Below are 17,422 nucleotides of genomic sequence, written 5' to 3'. Positions count from 1 at the left end.
GCAGAAACCAGCTTTGATGATGAGGGGCTAGATCAGGCCATGTCTTTTATGCCCACACATTGTCAGACTCCGTGGTGTTCAAACCAGTGTTTGATACCTGGACTGCTTTTGCAGGAATCATTTCAAATGCTAATTCCCATACACCATATACTGTATTTATCCAATTTCATCATTGGGAAAATACAAGGTTGTCATATTCACAGATTAAAGTATTGCTGGCAAGGTCAACGTTTTTACATTGTTTAATGGATTATCATTAGGGTCACTGTATGTTTAAGGAGGGGAGCTTTGGCCACTGAGGTTCCATACAAAATTAATTTTGGAGAATTCCGAAGAGTAGGGCTTAGCAAAAACTACTTGTGTTCGAATAGGCCCAAGATTTCCTGATATGCCGTAGTGCTTCGTACAGTACGGATCTTACTCGGAACGGTCACATGACATTTGACTCGCAGTACTAGTGCAAGGGATAGTCGAGAACTTGTGAAGTAGTCACCACAACAGACTGATGCTGTAAACATACATTTATGCTGCTTTTTAAGTAAAGGTAACACTCAAAGGCGAAAATGTCCCTCAAAATCCATTACCTGATTCTGAACTCCAGTCAGTATTTATTTGGTTCTGAGAAACTGTAGCAATTTACCAAGTGGGTTGTAAATAAGAAATTTGGTTGCTGTTCACATCTTAGAATCCTGTGGGGAAAAACATTAGCAGCTTTAGAACAAGAGGGTGACATTCAGATGAAATGAGGAAGAAAATTAAAACAGAGTGAAATGTCTAACAAACAGTAATCACAGTAAGCAGACAGCAGTTGTTATCACAAGTATAAATTATGGCAGAAAGACTTGTTGTAGAAATAGCACAGACAGATGTCACAGGCATATGGGATGAGCAAAATTTCAAGAATTGTACTGAATCGTGATTGGGATCTTTTATTTACATAGTAGTTGCTGTTGTTGCATATGACCTGGATCCCAGAAGATATTGCTGTGTGTGTTTCACTGTCGCTCAAGCACAGCACTATGGAATGGTTGCAGGCGGGGTGCAGTCACACCAGCTTGGCTGAGAAGTTGAACTACGATGAACATGGGATGGGTGGGCATGCACAGGCAGCAAATTTCACCGTACTGCCAACCATTGGAATCTACACTGCATACTTGGGATTTTTATGAACATCTACTATGTTTAAACTGCAGTTCGCCTGAATCCATTTACACTCACAGTCGAACTGACTTTAAAATTGGACAAATACTCAACAATAGCACACATTTCTACAGGAGATGGTAAAAGTCTAGATTGGAGCTAGTGCAGCTGTGTTGTCGATGCTCATCGTGATGTTTGGCGGGAATGATAGGGGCTGTGTCAGCTGATAGTTCTAAACAGCCAATGAGAGATTAGTGGACAGATAGTATGTTTGGAAGCAAGAGACATTGTAACATTTTCACACCAGTATAGAAGCAAAATCTGCTATTCCTTCAAGGAAAAAAAGCTGTGACTCAGGTCCCACCATAACCACAACCTCTGAAATTGCAACTTATTAGGAAGAAACAGCCAAGTACTTCTGATTATGAAGGTATAAGTTTCACAGCTGTCCTCTTAGGATGATGAGAATGATGATGGTTTAAAAAAGGGATACCAAAGACGACAGGCTACCTAAACTAAAAAGGCAGTAAAGATAAAAATTAATGTAAACATTTTCTTTTTGTTTAGTTCTTCTTGTATTATCAAAATACAGTCTGTCAATAAATGGCAAAGTTTAGAATATGTGTAACATAAACATTTTAGGCAGATACCATAGGTCAATGAAAGTATGTAACTTTGATTAGTCAGAATACATAAAAAATATATTTTTCCAAAGAAGCCTCTTAAAAAAGTGGGTCATCTTATGCTCATGTAATATGATAAGTCCTGTTTTTAGCAGTTTGTCATCTATTCGACATAAATTCAGTATCGTCAAAAATAATTTTAGCATCCTTGTGACATATTTGGCTTCATGTTTTACTTTAGTAAAACAAGCATTATTGCAACTCACATGGAATGTAGGCAGATACTAACATGTATGGATTTTTGATACCTTGGGTAATGTGTGCAGTAGAATGAACCTCTTGGAACCTAAATGTTTGTCCTCTAAGAAGACTTTAGCTCACCTATACTGAAACAATGACTCACAATTTGAATTTGATAGAATTTTAGTTGAAAGTAATATTCGGTATTTTTGTTAACAAGTTATTTTGTTCAATTATTGACATAGGATAAACATGATAAGGATAAAGGAAATCTTTTAAATCCTCAAAAATGATGTCAAGTCCTTGCACAGCTACAGAAAAATTTGGTGCATTTGAATCTTCGTTTTCACCCTTCCCACCACTATAATGTACTTCAGCTTCCTCCTCTTTATGAGCCTCTCATAATTCAGTTACATCTATCTGAGGTGTGACGGTCAGGATGTCATCACAAGAAGAGAGGCCAACATACTGCACTTGATAAAACACCCATGCTGATTTCCCATGCTCCTTTTGAGAAGTCAGTAGCTATTGGAGCATAGGCAGCATTTTGGAAACAGTTCCGAACAGTGTGTTAAGTCATAGTGAACCCAGACAGCAATAAGCTTGTGCATAATCTCAAAAATGTTGATGTTCCTTACTTCCTTTCTCTCAAATAATTAATTTGAACTCTGCACAGCCACCATTGTGTACTCTAATTTCACGAAATGAATTATGTTCACGTACAGAGGTGCAGATGATTTGTACAGTTAGCAGAAATGACATAACTTTTCAATGTGGAGGGCGTCTGTCAGTGATTAGAGAACAATCTTTTTAACTCTTCTAATCTAGGAATCTGAAAGTTCTACATAATAGTTGATATACAGGTTGTCTCTCCTAAGATTCATTAGGTACATTTTCTCTGGTATTTAAGCAAATATTTACAGTTTCATTTTTGTTATGTGTATCTGGAGTCATCCCAAACAAATACTGCTAATCACTTCTTTCATGTGATGCCCAGTGTTGATGTAAACCATTAGTTTGTTTCCCATTAAGACAAAATGATTTTTAAAACCGAATTTTGTATGCCGGTTCAATAGAGCAGTCCCAAATTAGTTTACTGCAATATTCATTTTATCGATAGGTGTTACTGGGAGAGGAAAAAAATCATGAATAATCGTACCACAGTAACGACTAAGCATTGCTGCTGGATGGTTGTAGCAGTCAGCAAGGGCTAGAATGGTGCTGTTGCTGCTGTAGTACTGGTTTTTTATCATGTTTTACTGTCACTGTTAATAAATACTGATAAAATGAATAATGCACTGGACTAATTTGGGACCACTCTGTCAAACTGGTATGACAAGTTCAAATTTAAAAATAGGAGGAGGAGATTAGTGTTTAACGTCCCGTCGACAACGAGGTCATTAGAGACGGAGCGCAAGCTCGGGTGAGGGAAGGATCGGGAAGGAAATCGGCCGTGCCCTTTCAAAGGAACCATCCCGGCATTTGCCTGAAGCGATTTAGGGAAATCACGGAAAACCGAAATCAGGATGGCCGGAGACGGGATTGAACCGTCGTCCTCCCGAATGCAAATTTAAAAATAATTACGTTTGTAACAGAAAACAAACTGTTTCCATGATACTGGGTATTGCATGAATGACATGATGGGCAGTATTTGTTTGGGCTGATCCAGCTACACGTAGGAAAAAGAAAATTGCAAATAATGGCCAAAACCAAAGAAAATGCATCTATGATGACTCTTGTGAGAGATACTTTCTATATCTGCTGTCATCCAGCCCTCAGCGGCTCAGCACTGATTTGCTGGGTAAAACCTCCGTCTCAAGGTGTGCTGCGTGCTGATGGGATGCATGGCTGTGGCGGTGGAACAGTCGTTAGCGGACAACCTCTGGGGAATCTGTCTAACCCCAGTTGTATAAGGCTTACTCAGGCATGGGGCTCTGTCTGAGTGGACCCTTATTTCCCTAACTGCTTGTGGGGCCGAGATGGAACCCTCGAAATCTTCTTCTTCTTCTTCTCCTCCTCCTTGCGGAAAGGGTGTACCACTTGGGAGTATTCACACCCATTCATCCACAAGAATGAGAGAGGCTAGTCCTCCTGATAATAAGAACACTTTGGACTGCAGTAACAGGCCTCATGGAATCATGAACAACAGTGTGTTTCTGGTGATAAAAAGGAAGGAGGGGACATTTGAAAAAGTATCTCCCATCAATATCGATATTGGTTTGGAAGGCCTTGCTGGAACATTAAGGTCTATAAACGATTGCGTAATGGCTCAGTGTTGGTCAAAAGTAACAGGTTAAAGCAGGTAGACCATCTTAAGAAATTGCAGAAACTGAGTGATTAAGATATCATTGTTGAGATGCATACCTCTCTCAACTCCAGTAAGGGCGTTGTCACATGCCAAGATATCATGGACATAGACATAGCAGAACTAAAGCAAGAATGGGCATCCCATGGAATAGTCTATGTGGAGCAACTGAAAAGACTGCTACTTTCATTGTCACATTCAATTCTCCGACACTGCCTGAACACCTTGTGGCAGGGTTCCTTCTACTTAATGTTCGGCCATACATTCCAAACCTTATGTGGTTCTATGAGTGCCAGTGTTTTGGTCATACAACCATGAGGTTTGGAGGTGAAGCAATCTGCGGGAACTGCAGAAAAGGCGCTCCTGACCCTGGGACTGACTGCCCGGTGATCTCCATCGACTGCTCTGGGAACCACCCAATCTGGAGCCAAGACTGCCCTGTTTTTGGTGAAGAACACAAAATACAAGAGAGAAGTGACCAAGCAGATCCCCTATGCTGAAGCCGAAAAAGAATATAAGGCAATGAAACCCCCTGTCTTTGCCACCCTATATTCTTCCATGGTGCTGAAGCCTATTCCCAAGGCGGAACTTCAACACAGTCGATGCCTAGTGTGCCAGCATCCACCACAAGCACCTGAACTTGAACATGTATATGTCAAAGGAAAAAGAGTAAGTACAAAGCAGTCCAGGCAGTTGCACCAGAAAAGACCAACAACAGTTCCGCAGTGAGCATCCAGAAGGTACAAGGAAAGCAGAGTCCCTCTCACCGTCCCCTTTCCCCCTCATCCTCGAAGGGACAGGGTGCAGTGAAAGGCTCATGACGTTCGAGTCAAAAGCTGTCCAGAGTACCATCAGATGTCATTCTTTCCCACCTGACTGACGAGGACGATATCATGGAGTTGGATGCCTTGGATCCAGGCAGTCCCTCCACTCCCCCTTGCCCTTAAAGTACTTGACGCCCCCCCCCCCCCACCCCGTGTAAAGATAGGGTACATTATAACCACACCGATGACGTGGCTTTCATATTACAGTGGAATGTGAATGGGTTCAGGACTCATATGGAGGAACTGAAACGCCTAGCACTGGCACGTCCCTTGTGCTTTTGTTTACAAGAAACACATTTTAAAGATACAGATATCCCTGTGCTACAGGGATATACACTATACCATGAGGATGACCTGCCAGGAGAAAGGGCCAAGGGAGGTGTCACAGTGTTTGTCACTAATACACACCACTGTTCTGTTCTCCCCTTGGCTACTGACCTGCAGCTGCTGCTAACTTCAAATTCATGTTTGTCTTTGGATCACTGATTACTGCAAGATGCACTAGACTCTGAGGCTCTCATGGGTCTTATCGCACAACTCCCGCTACCATTCCTCCTCCTGGGAGACTTCAATGCCCATCATATCCTGTGAGGCTTGACCAATGCTTGCCCTCAGGATCAGGTTTTGGAGGGCCTCATAATGTCACACGAGCTGTGCATACTCAACAAGTTACTCAAACATTTCTCTACTGCTGCTGGGTCATTCTCAGCCATCGACCTCTATTTCTGTTCTCCCACACTCACTGATTCTGTTCAGTGGGAGGTCGTTGATGACCTTCATGCAAGTGACCACTTCCCAATCCGCCTTCACCTACCAAATGGCTCACCACTGGAAGTTAAGCCCCCAAAGTGGATGGTCAGCAGGGCTAACTGCATGCGTTCAGCTAACTGGCTGTGTTCGAACACTGTGACAGCATTCAAGAATGGGTGGACCATATCACAAAAGTGATCCGTCATGCTGCTAACTTCTTGATCCCACAGTCCTCAGATCATTTTAGGAGGCAACCATTACCTTGGTGCTGTTCTGCAATCAGGGAAAGGCGTGCAGCTCTTGAACATTTTAAATGGCTAACGACAGCAGACAGCCTTAGGGCCTTTCAAGTCGTGATGGCCAAGCCTTGACACGTTAGGGAGAGTAAGAAAAGGTCATGGCAAGTGTTCCTGGACTTCATCAATTGTTCCACTTCTTCTCTAAAAGTATGGGAAGCCATCCGGAAGACTTCCGGTAAATGCAGCAGTGCTGAAACAGGGGTGCCTCCAAACAACGCCCAGAGACATTGCTCATGCGCTGGCCGAACATTTGTCACAAACTACTGTCAATACAAGACAGGATATGGTGTTTCTTTGCTATCGTGCAACTGTAGAGAGGGATAAGTTGAACTTCAGGTCCAACAGTTCTGATGCCTACAACTCCCCTTTCTCCATGTTGGGGCTTGAATTGTCACTGACTGAGATTCGTGACATTGTACCCAGTCACGACCAAATCTGGCACTACATGCTTCGACTTTTGCCAGTGGCATCAAAGGAAATCCTCCTCAAATGTTTTAATCTAATATGACAGACAGACAACTTCCCCAATTTGTGGAGGGAGGCAATTCTGGTCCCTTTCCTCAAACCAGGAAAGGACTGCACATGTCCCAGTGGTTATCGGAGTATTACCTTGATCAGCAAATGGTTAACCGTCGTCTGGTCTGGTTCTTAGAGACCAGGCAACTCCTTAGCCTCTCTAAGTGTGGATTCAGAAGATTTTGGTCCACTGTCGACAACCTGACCCTTGTAGATGCAGCTATTCAGCAGGCTTTTCTCTGTAAAGATCACTGTTTCGGCATATTCTTCAGTATAAGCAAGGTATACGATACTACTTGGAGACATTGTATTCTTGCACAACTGCATCAATGGGGCTTTTGTGGCCGCCTGCCCATCTTCATACGGTCTTTCCTGTCTCAGCAGTATTTTAGGACCCGAGTTGGTGACACACTCTCTGATCAATCTGAGCAACTAGTGTTCCTCAGGGGAGTGTTTAAGTGTTACCTTCTTTGCCATAGCCATCAACAGTGTTACATCTACAGTAAGGAGTCCTGTACAATGCTCCTTATTTGTAGACAATTTTTTCTGTTTTCTGTTCCTCCTGCAGTGTTTCAGTGTTGCAACAGTGAGCCATCAGTTGCAACTTACAGTGCAGTTAGAGGAGTGGGCTGCAAAGACAGGTTTTCAGTTTTCTGCGTGTGTGTGTGGGGGGGGGGGGGGGGGGGGGGGGGCACGCACGCGCATTTTAATTGTTCTTGTCGTCTTTTTCATTTGCCTTCCTTGAATATGGGGGGACACCATCCTACATTTTAAAGACATAGTGTTCCTACATTTTAAAGAAACAGTGTGGTTTCTGGGTCTCATTTTTTACTACCAATTGTCATGGTTACCACACGTGTGAGACCTGAAAGCCAGAACTGTGAAGGTACTGATCATCATCAAGTGCCTTAGTCACAGGTCTTGGGGAATGGACGGGGCGTGTCTCCTTCAGTTTTATCAGGCTTTTGTATATTCGGAGCTGGGCTATGGTTGTATGGTGTATGGGTCAGCAAAGCCCTCTTAGTTGCATATCATTGACGCTGTCCATCATGACAGGTTTTGGCTGGCCACAGGTGCTTATCACAACAGTCGCATACCTAGTCGCATACCTATCATTTGTGCTGAAGTGGGGGAACTGCCACTTACCATCCGGCACGAGCTCGTCATGGTGTGTCAGGCGTGTAAGTTCCTTCCAGCTCCAACTTCACCCGCACATCATACTGTTACTCGTCAACCTCTGGAATGCCTTTTTTGCAACCATCCATGAGCCACAATGCTGTTTGGGATCTGCGTGCAGTGTGTGCTGGAGTCATTCGGTTTGGAGCCAGTATGGCCCCAAATCCAGGGTTTCAACCACCTGCCGCCCTGGTTACTGGAGAGGCCCAGAGTGATTTTAGATTTGGTGTGGTACAGGAGAGACTGCACTCCTGCTTCCGTTTTTAATGTGATATTCTCTGATACTTTATCTGAGTACTACAACCATGTAGCTGTTTTTACGGATGACTCTAAGCAGGGGACTCTGTTGGTTGCTCCATCGTTTTCCTGGATCATGTCCTCAAGGTCTGCGAGCACTGGAGCAGATGAGGTGTTCTCATGGTGTTAAATTTCTCGTCTGCTCAGGTTCCCTGAGCACCCTTTACTCTCTTCAATGTTTGTACCCAGCAGATACAGTAACACAGAATATCCAGGATGCCATCCTACAACTACAGAAACTTGGGAAGGAGGTGTCTTTCTGCTAAGTACCTGGGCACATTCGAATTGCGGGGAATGAAAGGGCAGATCGAGCAGCCAAGGAGGTGTGTTGTGATTCTCTGGTATTTCGATGTGCCATTCCCCTGCATGCTACCACCTCGCTGTTGAGGTACAAAGTCATGTGTTGATGGGAAGATGAGTGGCTGGCAGTGACCGTTAACAGGCTCCGTGTCATCAAGCCCACAACTTAGCCATGGAATACCTCCTTCCAGCCACGTCGGCGGAACAAGGTTGTTCTTACTCGTCTTCACTTAGGCCACAGCCCTATGACACATGGATTCTTACTCCAGCAAGAGAACCCTCCAATGTGTGGTGCTTGTGGCATGCAGATCACAGTGTGCCACATTTTATTGGACTGCATTTTATTTGCCGATCAGCGGACTGTGGTGGATTTGTGTGTGATCAGACGAATGTGGTTAGGGTTTTAAAGTTCTGTGAATTGTCCAGTGTTTTTAACAAGATTGTAGGGAGATGTTTTTAATGTGTCAAAGGATGGCTGGTTCCCTAGATTTTTTAAGTGGTCTGCCAGTCACATTAGCCTGTGTATTTATTTTAGTTCTTCTGTGTTTTAATTTCTCAATAAGCTCTCTTCCCTCCTAATTGATTTTAGTGCATGTGAGAGTGCACGTGGTAAATAGTGACTGTGTGGTCGTTTCGAGTGCATGCTTGTACAACACTTTTAATTCATTTCCACATTCGCAATATATATGGGTGCTGATTACCTCGCCGTCGGGCGCCCTTCAGATCCAAATGTGCGCGTGGTTCCGCAGCTTGTGGTAGCGTTCTCACTTCCTGTGCGCGGGGTCCCGGGTTCGATTCCCGGCGGGGTCAGGGATTTTCTCTGCCTCGTGATGACTGGGTGTTGTGTGTTTTTCATCATCATTGACACACACACGTCGCCAAAGTGGCATCAACTAAAAAGAACTTGCAATACGGCGGCCGAACTTCCCCGCATGGGGCCTCCCGGCCAACAATGCCATATGATCATTTCATGTGACACACACACACAAATTAATAGATTAAATTTCTGAGAAGAGTAAATTCTAAAAATTTATGTGGTAGAAACTGAAAATATGTCTGTGCATATATCATTGTATGACCTATGACAAAGTATCGTTCTAATATTTATTTTATTTTTTGATTTATTTAACCCGAGAATATTAGGGCCATCAGCCGCCCCCCCCCCCCCCCCCCCCCTCTCTGAGATCTAACGAGGCATTCTACATATTTTACATTGCATTGATAAAAAAAAATCTACTTGCCAGGTGGTAGCAGGAAAAAACACATATGAAGGTATTCAAATTTGCATGCTTTCGTAGCCAGTGGCTTCTTCTTCTGGCTGAATGGTTGAAGTGGAAGGACTGGTGGGATTTGGGGAGTTTCAAAAAGTAATCCAGAACCCCAGGTCAGGGGAGACTTACTATACTTTTTCTTAAAAATAGCAGGATTTCTTTCCTTCTTATCCTGTCTGGTAAGTCTCCCTGAACTGGAGTTCTGGGCAACTTTTCCGAACTCTGCTCATTTCCTAAAGCTCACCAGTCATTTTCCTTCAACTCTCTTCCTTCCCCATCAACCCTTTTGCCAGAAGAAGGTGCAACTGGCTCCAAAATCTTGTAGATTTAGGTACCTTTATATGTGCATCCTCCTGCCGCTGCATGGTGAGTAAATTTTTTATCCATCCAATTATATTATACACACATTGAAAAAAGTTTTGCATCCCTTCGGTTCTGGAACTTGTACAGAAAATTGGAATAGAGATCAACATAAAAGTTATTTCCGCCCTTTTCATTGCTCATGAGAACCACGTATTGCTTGTTGTACCGCCATACAGTTAGACCTTCAGAGGTGATGGTTCAGATTGCTGTACACACCAATACCTCTAATACCCAGCAGCACATCCTCTTGCATTGACACATGCCTGTATTCATTTGGCATACTATCCACAAGTTAATCAAGGCACTGTTGGTCCAGATTGTCCCACTCCTCAATGGCGATTCAGCGTAGATCCCTCAGAGTAGTTGGTGTGTCATGTCGTCCATAAACAGCCCTTCTCAATCTATCCCAGGTTTGTTTGATAGGATTCATGTCTGGAGAACAGGTTGGCCACTCTAGTCAAGCGATGTCGTTTTCCTGAAGGAAGTCATTCACAAGATGTGCACGATGGGGGCTCAAATTGTTGTTCACGAAGACGAATGCCTCGCCAATATGCTTGGGCCCCCCCCCCCCCCCCCTCCCGTGCGGGTCCGGGGATTAGAATAGGCCCGAGGTATTCCTGCCTGTCGTAAGAGGCGACTAAAAGGAGTCCATCCCCCTCACGGGGGTAGTTAGCGCCTGCGTCCGGAGACGGACGGTTCCACGACCTATAATTGTGGTCTTTTTGGTTTTTCACTTCTCGTCTCTTCCTTCCTTTTGTTGGTTCCTTTCTTTGCTCTTCTCCACCTCACTGTCTTCCTTACTCTTTCCCTTGACTTCTCCTTGCCTTCTCATTGCCTTTTTCTCCTTGCCTTCTCATTGCCTTTTTCTCCTTGCCTTCTCATTGCCTTTTTCTCCTTGCCTTCTCATTGCCTTCTTCTCATTGCCTTCTTCTCCTTGCCTTCTCATTGCCTTCTTCTCCTTGCCTTCTCTGGTCTCCGCCTTGGCGTTTGAGACAGTCTGTCCTCTTTCTCCCTCTCTTCTTTTTCCTCTTCTTCCTTCCTCCCTGTGCGTGCCTGAAGGCCGACCCACGCGTTTGCATGCTTAGCCGGTGACGGGGTAACGCGTAAGTCCCCGCCCTGGGTAGACATGTAAGGCACGCGCGTACCCCCTGGTAAAGGCCAGGCCCAGGGAGGGGTGATTGCCTGAGCTGATACCTTCTGACCATGCCGATTGGTCCCTCCGTCTGTTTCTCGGGAGGTGTGACCTGAGGTGTAAACATTCACCTAAGGCGGGAGTGCCCTCTGAGAGGGTCCCCACAAGGAAGAAGTGCGCCATCGGAGACGCTGGCAATCATGCGGGATTCCTCCGCAATGGATTCTACTCCATCTCTCTCGACTTCGACCCAAAAACGGAAACGTGACCAGCCAACAGTGACAAAAGTACTACCGCCTGCCCCACAGTTCCTCGTAGTTTCTCGATCTGAGGACGGAAAGGATTTTTCCTCTGTCAACCCTTTCGTTATTCAGAAGGGCGTAGATGCCATAGCCGGATCTGTCAAATCTTGTATCAGGTTGCGTAACGGCACCTTATTACTAGAAACTGAGAGTGCCTTTCAGGCACAAAAACTGCTTCGGGCCACCCTCCTGTACACGTTCCCAGTCTGGGTGGAGGCCTACCGAACTTTGAATTCGTCTCGTGGTGTAGTCTATACTAGCTCCCTCGACGGATTGACTGACGAGTAGCTTCAATCTTTCCTCGCTGAGCAGGGCGTGACGGCTGTCCATCGGGTCATGAAAAAGGTCAACAATGACCTTGTACCGACCCGGACACTTTTCTTGACCTTCGATAGTGTTAAGCTGCCATCGCGCATCAAGGCGGGCTACGAGATTATTTCTGTTCGCCCCTATGTCCCGACACCTACGCGCTGCTACCAGTGTCAGCGTTTCAATCACACTCGACAGTCTTGTTCCAATGCGGCTAAATGTGTCACTTGTGGCAGGGATGCCCATGAGGGTGACTGTCCACCTCCGTCTCCTCGTTGTGTGAACTGTCAGGGTGACCATGCCGCATCCTCCCGCGACTGTCCTGTCTATAAGGAAGAACGCTGTATCCAAGAAATTCGGGTCAAAGAGAAAGTGTCCACCTCGGCTGCTCGCAAGCTATTGGCTAGTAGGAAGCCCACGCTGCTCCCAGCGGGGAAATACAGTACTGTCCACGCCTCTCCTCGGACTACCCGGGAGGTAGCAACCCAGACATGCGATCTGACCTTTAGCACCACGGTCGTCCGTTCGGCCAGTGCTAAGATCGCGCGGTCGACGTCTCCTCTTCCTCCCATCACCCCACAGACACCAGCCCCTTCCTCAGCTTCTGCTAAGTCGAAGACCCCGAAGTCAGATGCACGGGCCTTCAAGAAGGAACCATCCCGTGCAGACTTCCTCCGTCCCTCGACCTCCCAGCCTTCGACCGGTACTTCCACCAAACGTCCTTCCAAAAAGGCGCATAGGAAGCACAGTTCTCCTTCTCCGCCACGGCGCATTTCTTCTCCTGCGCCACCCAGCGGTTGCCGCCCCAGGCCGTCATCCGTTTCGCCTGGCCGCACCGCTGGTAGCCGTACATCTGGCCGTTCACCGGCGGAGGAAGCTCCCCCTCCCAGCCATCCTCCCGAGATGGCCGATGACCCTATAGACCCCATGGACAATGACTGTCCGCCTACTGATAGCGGCGGCAGTGCTCGCTCGAAGCCAGGCCCTAAGCGGCCTTCGAGGTGACCCCTTCTCTCATCTTCCTTTTCTTACGATGGCACTTATTCACTGGAATATTCGCAGCATTCGCTCCAACCGAGAGGACTTGAAGTTGCTGCTCCGCTTGCATCGTCCGCTCGTCGTAGCCCTCCAGGAAACGAAGCTACGCCCATGCGATCAAATTGCCTTGGCACACTACACCTCTGTGCGTTTTGACCTACCCCCTGTGGTAGGTATCCCAGCTCATGGAGGGGTTATGTTGCTGGTCCGGGATGATATTTACTACGATCCCATCACGTTGCACACCGGCCTGCAGGCAGTTGCCATCCGCATTACTCTCCCCACTTTTACGTTTTCCTTTTGTACCGTTTACACTCCATCGTCATCTGCCGTTACCAGGGCAGACATGATGCAACTTATTGCTCAGCTACCTGCACCATTTTTGTTAACTGGAGACTTCAATGCCCACCATCCCCTTTGGGGCTCTCCAGCATCCTGCCCGAGGGGCTCCTTGTTAGCAGACCTTTTCAACCAGCTCAATCTTGTCTGCCTCAATACTGGCGCCCCTACTTTTCTTTCGGACACATCTCACACCTATTCCCATTTAGACCTCTCTATATGTACTCCCCAACTTGCACGCCCGTTTGAGTGGTATGCACTTGCTGATACATATTCGAGCGACCACTTCCCGTGTGTTATCCATCTCCTGCAGCATACTCCCTCTCCGTGCTCCTCTAGTTGGACCATCTCCAAGGCAGACTGGGGGCTCTTCTCTTCCAGGGCGACCTTTCAGGATCAAACCTTCACAAGCTGCGATCGTCGGGTCGCACACCTCACGGAAGTCATTCTCGCTGCTGCTGAATATTCCATCCCTCACCCTACTTCTTCTCCACATCGCGTACCGGTCCCCTGGTGGACCGCAGCATGTAGAGACGCTTTACGTGCTCGTCGACGTGCTTTACGCACCTTTAAACGCCACCCTACAGTGGCGAATTGTATTAATTATAAACGATTACGTGCTCAGTGTCGTCGTATTATTAAAGAAAGCAAGAAGGCCAGCTGGGCTGCTTTCACAAGCACCTTCAACAGTTTTACTCCTTCTTCTGTTGTCTGGGGTAGCCTGCGCCGGCTATCTGGCACTAAGGTCCACTCACCAGTTTCTGGCTTGAAGATCGCGAATGAAGTCCTTGTGGCCCCTGAGGCTGTCTCCAATGCCTTCGGCCGCTTTTTCGCAGAGGTTTCGAGCTCCGCTCATTACCATCCTGCCTTCCTCCCCCGCAAACAGGCAGAGGAGGCTAGGCCACCTGACTTCCGCTCCTCGAATTGTGAAAGTTATAATGCCCCATTCACCATGCGGGAACTCGAAACCGCACTTGGCCGATCACGGTCCTCCGCTCCAGGGCCTGATTCTATTCATATTCAGATGCTGAAGAACCTTTCTCCTGCGGGTAAAGGTTTTCTTCTTCGTACATACAATCGCATCTGGATTGAGGGACATGTTCCCGCATGCTGGCGCGAGTGTATTGTTGTCCCGATTCCTAAGCCGGGGAAGGACAAGCACTTGCCTTCCAGTTACCGACCTATCTCGCTTACCAGCTGTGTCTGTAAAGTGATGGAGCGAATGGTTAACTCTCGATTGGTTTGGCTGCTCGAGTCTCGACGCCTACTTACCAATGTACAATGTGGATTTCGTAGGCGCCGCTCTGCTGTTGACCATCTGGTTACATTGTCGACCTTCATTATGAATAACTTCTTGCGGAAGCGCCCGACCGCGACTGTGTTCTTTGATTTGGAGAAGGCTTACGACACCTGTTGGAGGGCGGGCATTCTCCGCACCATGCATACATGGGGCCTTCGCGGTCACCTCCCTCTTTTTATTCGTTCCTTTTTAATGGATCGACAGTTCAGGGTACGTGTGGGTTCTGTCCTGTCCTGTCGGACACCTTTCGCCAGGAGAATGGGGTGCCACAGGGCTCAGTTCTGAGCGTCGCTCTCTTCGCCATCGCGATCAATCCAATAATGGATTGCCTTCCAGCTGATGTATCAGGCTCCCTTTTTGTGGACGATTTTACCATCTATTGCAGCGCGCAGTGTACACGTGTCCTGGAGCGCTGTCTTCAGCGTTCTCTTGACCGTCTTTACTCCTGGAGTGTCGCCAATGGCATCCGTTTTTCTGCAGAGAAGAGGGTCTGTATTAATTTCTGGCGCTACAAAGAGTTTCTCCCACCGTCCTTACGACTCGGTCCCGTTGCTCTCCCAATCGTGGAGACAACCAAATTTTTAGGCCTTACCTTTGACAGGAAACTTAGCTGGTCTCCACATGTGTCATATTTGGCCGCCCGTTGTACCCGTTCTTTAAATGTCCTCCGTGTTCTCAGTGGTATGTCGTGGTGAGCGGATTGAACCGTCCTACTTCGTCTATATCGGTCGATCGTCCGCTCCAAGCTGGATTATGGGAGCTTCGTATACTCCTCTGCACGGCCATCCATCTTACGCCGCCTCAACTCCATACAACATCAGGGTTTACGACTTGCGATCGGAGCATTTTATACTAGTCCCGTAGAGAGTCTTCATGCTGACGCTGGCGAACAAGCCACTCACCTACCGGCGCGATATACTGCTTTGTCGGTATGCCTATCGGCTACTGTCAATGCCCGACCATCCGTCTTATCGTTCCTTTTTTGACAACTCTCTCGACCGTCAATACGGGTTGTATGTCTCTGCCCTGCTACCCCCTGGAGTTCCCTTTCATCGCCTCCTTCAACACCTTAATTTTTCACTCCCTGCAACCTTTCGAGTGGGCGAGAGCCACACACCACCTTGGCTCCAGGCTCAGGTCCGCGTTCACCTTGACCTCAGCTCGCTCCCAAAAGAGGTTACCCCCGGTTCGGTCTACCACTCCCGTTTTTTGGAACTTCGTTCGAAGTTCATCAACATGACTTTCATTTATACAGATGGCTCTAAGACCAATGACGGGGTCGGGTGTTCCTTTATTGTCGGGGCACAAAGTTTCAAATACCGGCTCCATGACCATTGTTCGGTCTTCACAGCTGAGCTCTTTGCCCTCTACCAGGCTGTTTTTTACATCTGCCGCCACCGACATTCTGCTTATGTCATCTGCTCCGACTCCCTGAGCGCCATCCAGAGCCTCAGTGATCCGTACCCGGTTCACCCTTTCGTACACCGGATCCAACGCTCTCTTCAGCAGCTGGTGGATGTCGGTTCTCCGGTTAGCTTTATGTGGGTTCCTGGCCATGTCGGTATCCCTGGGAACGAAGCTGCAGATGCCGCGGCCAAGGCTGCGGTCCTCCAGCCTCGGACAGCTTCTTGTTGTGTCCCTTCGTCCGATTTTAGCAGGGTCATTTGTCGGCGCATTGTGTCGCTGTGGCATGCCGATTGGGCTGCCCTTACAGACAACAAGCTTCGGGCCTTAAAACCTCTTCCCGTGGCTTGGACGTCCTCCTCACGCCCTTCTCGGCGGGAGGAGGTAGTTTTGGCCCGGTTAAGAATTGGACACTGCCGGTTCAGCCATCGCCATCTGCTGACGGCTGCGCCGGCGCCGTTCTGCCCATGTGGGCTCTTGCTGACGGTTAGACACATTTTAATGTCCTGTCCAGATCTTAACACACTGCGCCTCGATCTTAACCTGCCTAATACTTTCGATGCCATTTTAGCGGATGACCCACGAGCAGCTGCTCGTGTTCTTTGTTTTATCAATTTGACAAACCTCGCTAAGGACATTTGATGATGTTGTTTTTTAATCCTATGCCTGTCAGTCTGTCTTTTATCGTGTTTTCCCTTTTAGTTGTTGTTGTCAACTTGTGCCTCGCGGTGCATTCTTAGAGTAGTCAGGGCGCTAATGACCATTGACGTTGTGCGCCCTAAAACCACAAAAAAAAAAAAAAAATTATGCTTGCCATATCAGTCAGAGGATGGCATTCGCATATTGTACGTCGGCCCCACATGAGTCGTAACATGATGTCATGTAACAGCACGAAAAGCATTATTCAACATGGTGACGTTGCTGTTAGGGTTCCTCCAAGCCATAATTGGTAGGTAGCAGTCATCCACTGCAGTAGTAGCTCCTGGCGGCCTGAGCGAAGCATGTCATTGAGAGTTCCTCTCTCTGTATCTCCTCCATGTCCTAACAACATCACTTTGGTTCACTCCGAGACACCTGGACAACACTTCCCTTATTGAGAGCCCATCCTGACACAAAGTAACAAGGCAGATGCAATCAAACCATAGTATTGACAGTTTAGGCATGGTTGAACTACAGACAACACGAGCTGTGTACCTCCTTCTTGGTGAATGACTTGGAGGCTGATCGGCTGTTTGACCCCCTCAGTCTAACAGTTGCTGCTCATGCATGGTTGTTTACATCTTAGGGTGGGTTTAGTGACATCTCTGAACAGTCAAAAGGACTGTGTTTGTGATACAATATTCACAGTCAACGTCTGTCTTCAGGAGTTCTGGGAACTGGGGTGATGGAAAACTTTTCTGATGTGTGTGTGTATTACAGTAAGTATGTTATACTAAATTTAGAAAAATACAAATTACGGTAGCACAGATAAGAAAAACATACACACATGGTAAA

The 17,422-nt window shown here is 46.9% G+C and overlaps 1 protein-coding gene across 1 annotated transcript in view; it reads left to right on the top strand.

The window, feature by feature from the left end:
- The window catches only part of LOC126175932 (26S proteasome regulatory subunit 8), a 48,062-nt gene that overhangs the window by 20,363 nt on the left and 10,277 nt on the right, over window positions 1-17,422 (top strand). The gene's annotated exons all lie outside the window — the stretch shown is intronic.

This window comes from Schistocerca cancellata, chromosome 3 (genome assembly GCF_023864275.1).
Source record: "Schistocerca cancellata isolate TAMUIC-IGC-003103 chromosome 3, iqSchCanc2.1, whole genome shotgun sequence".
In the NCBI taxonomy this organism is placed as follows: Eukaryota; Metazoa; Arthropoda; class Insecta; order Orthoptera; family Acrididae; genus Schistocerca; species Schistocerca cancellata.
Note: the sequence above shows the minus strand (reverse complement) of the source record. Positions and strands in the feature narration are given on the sequence as shown.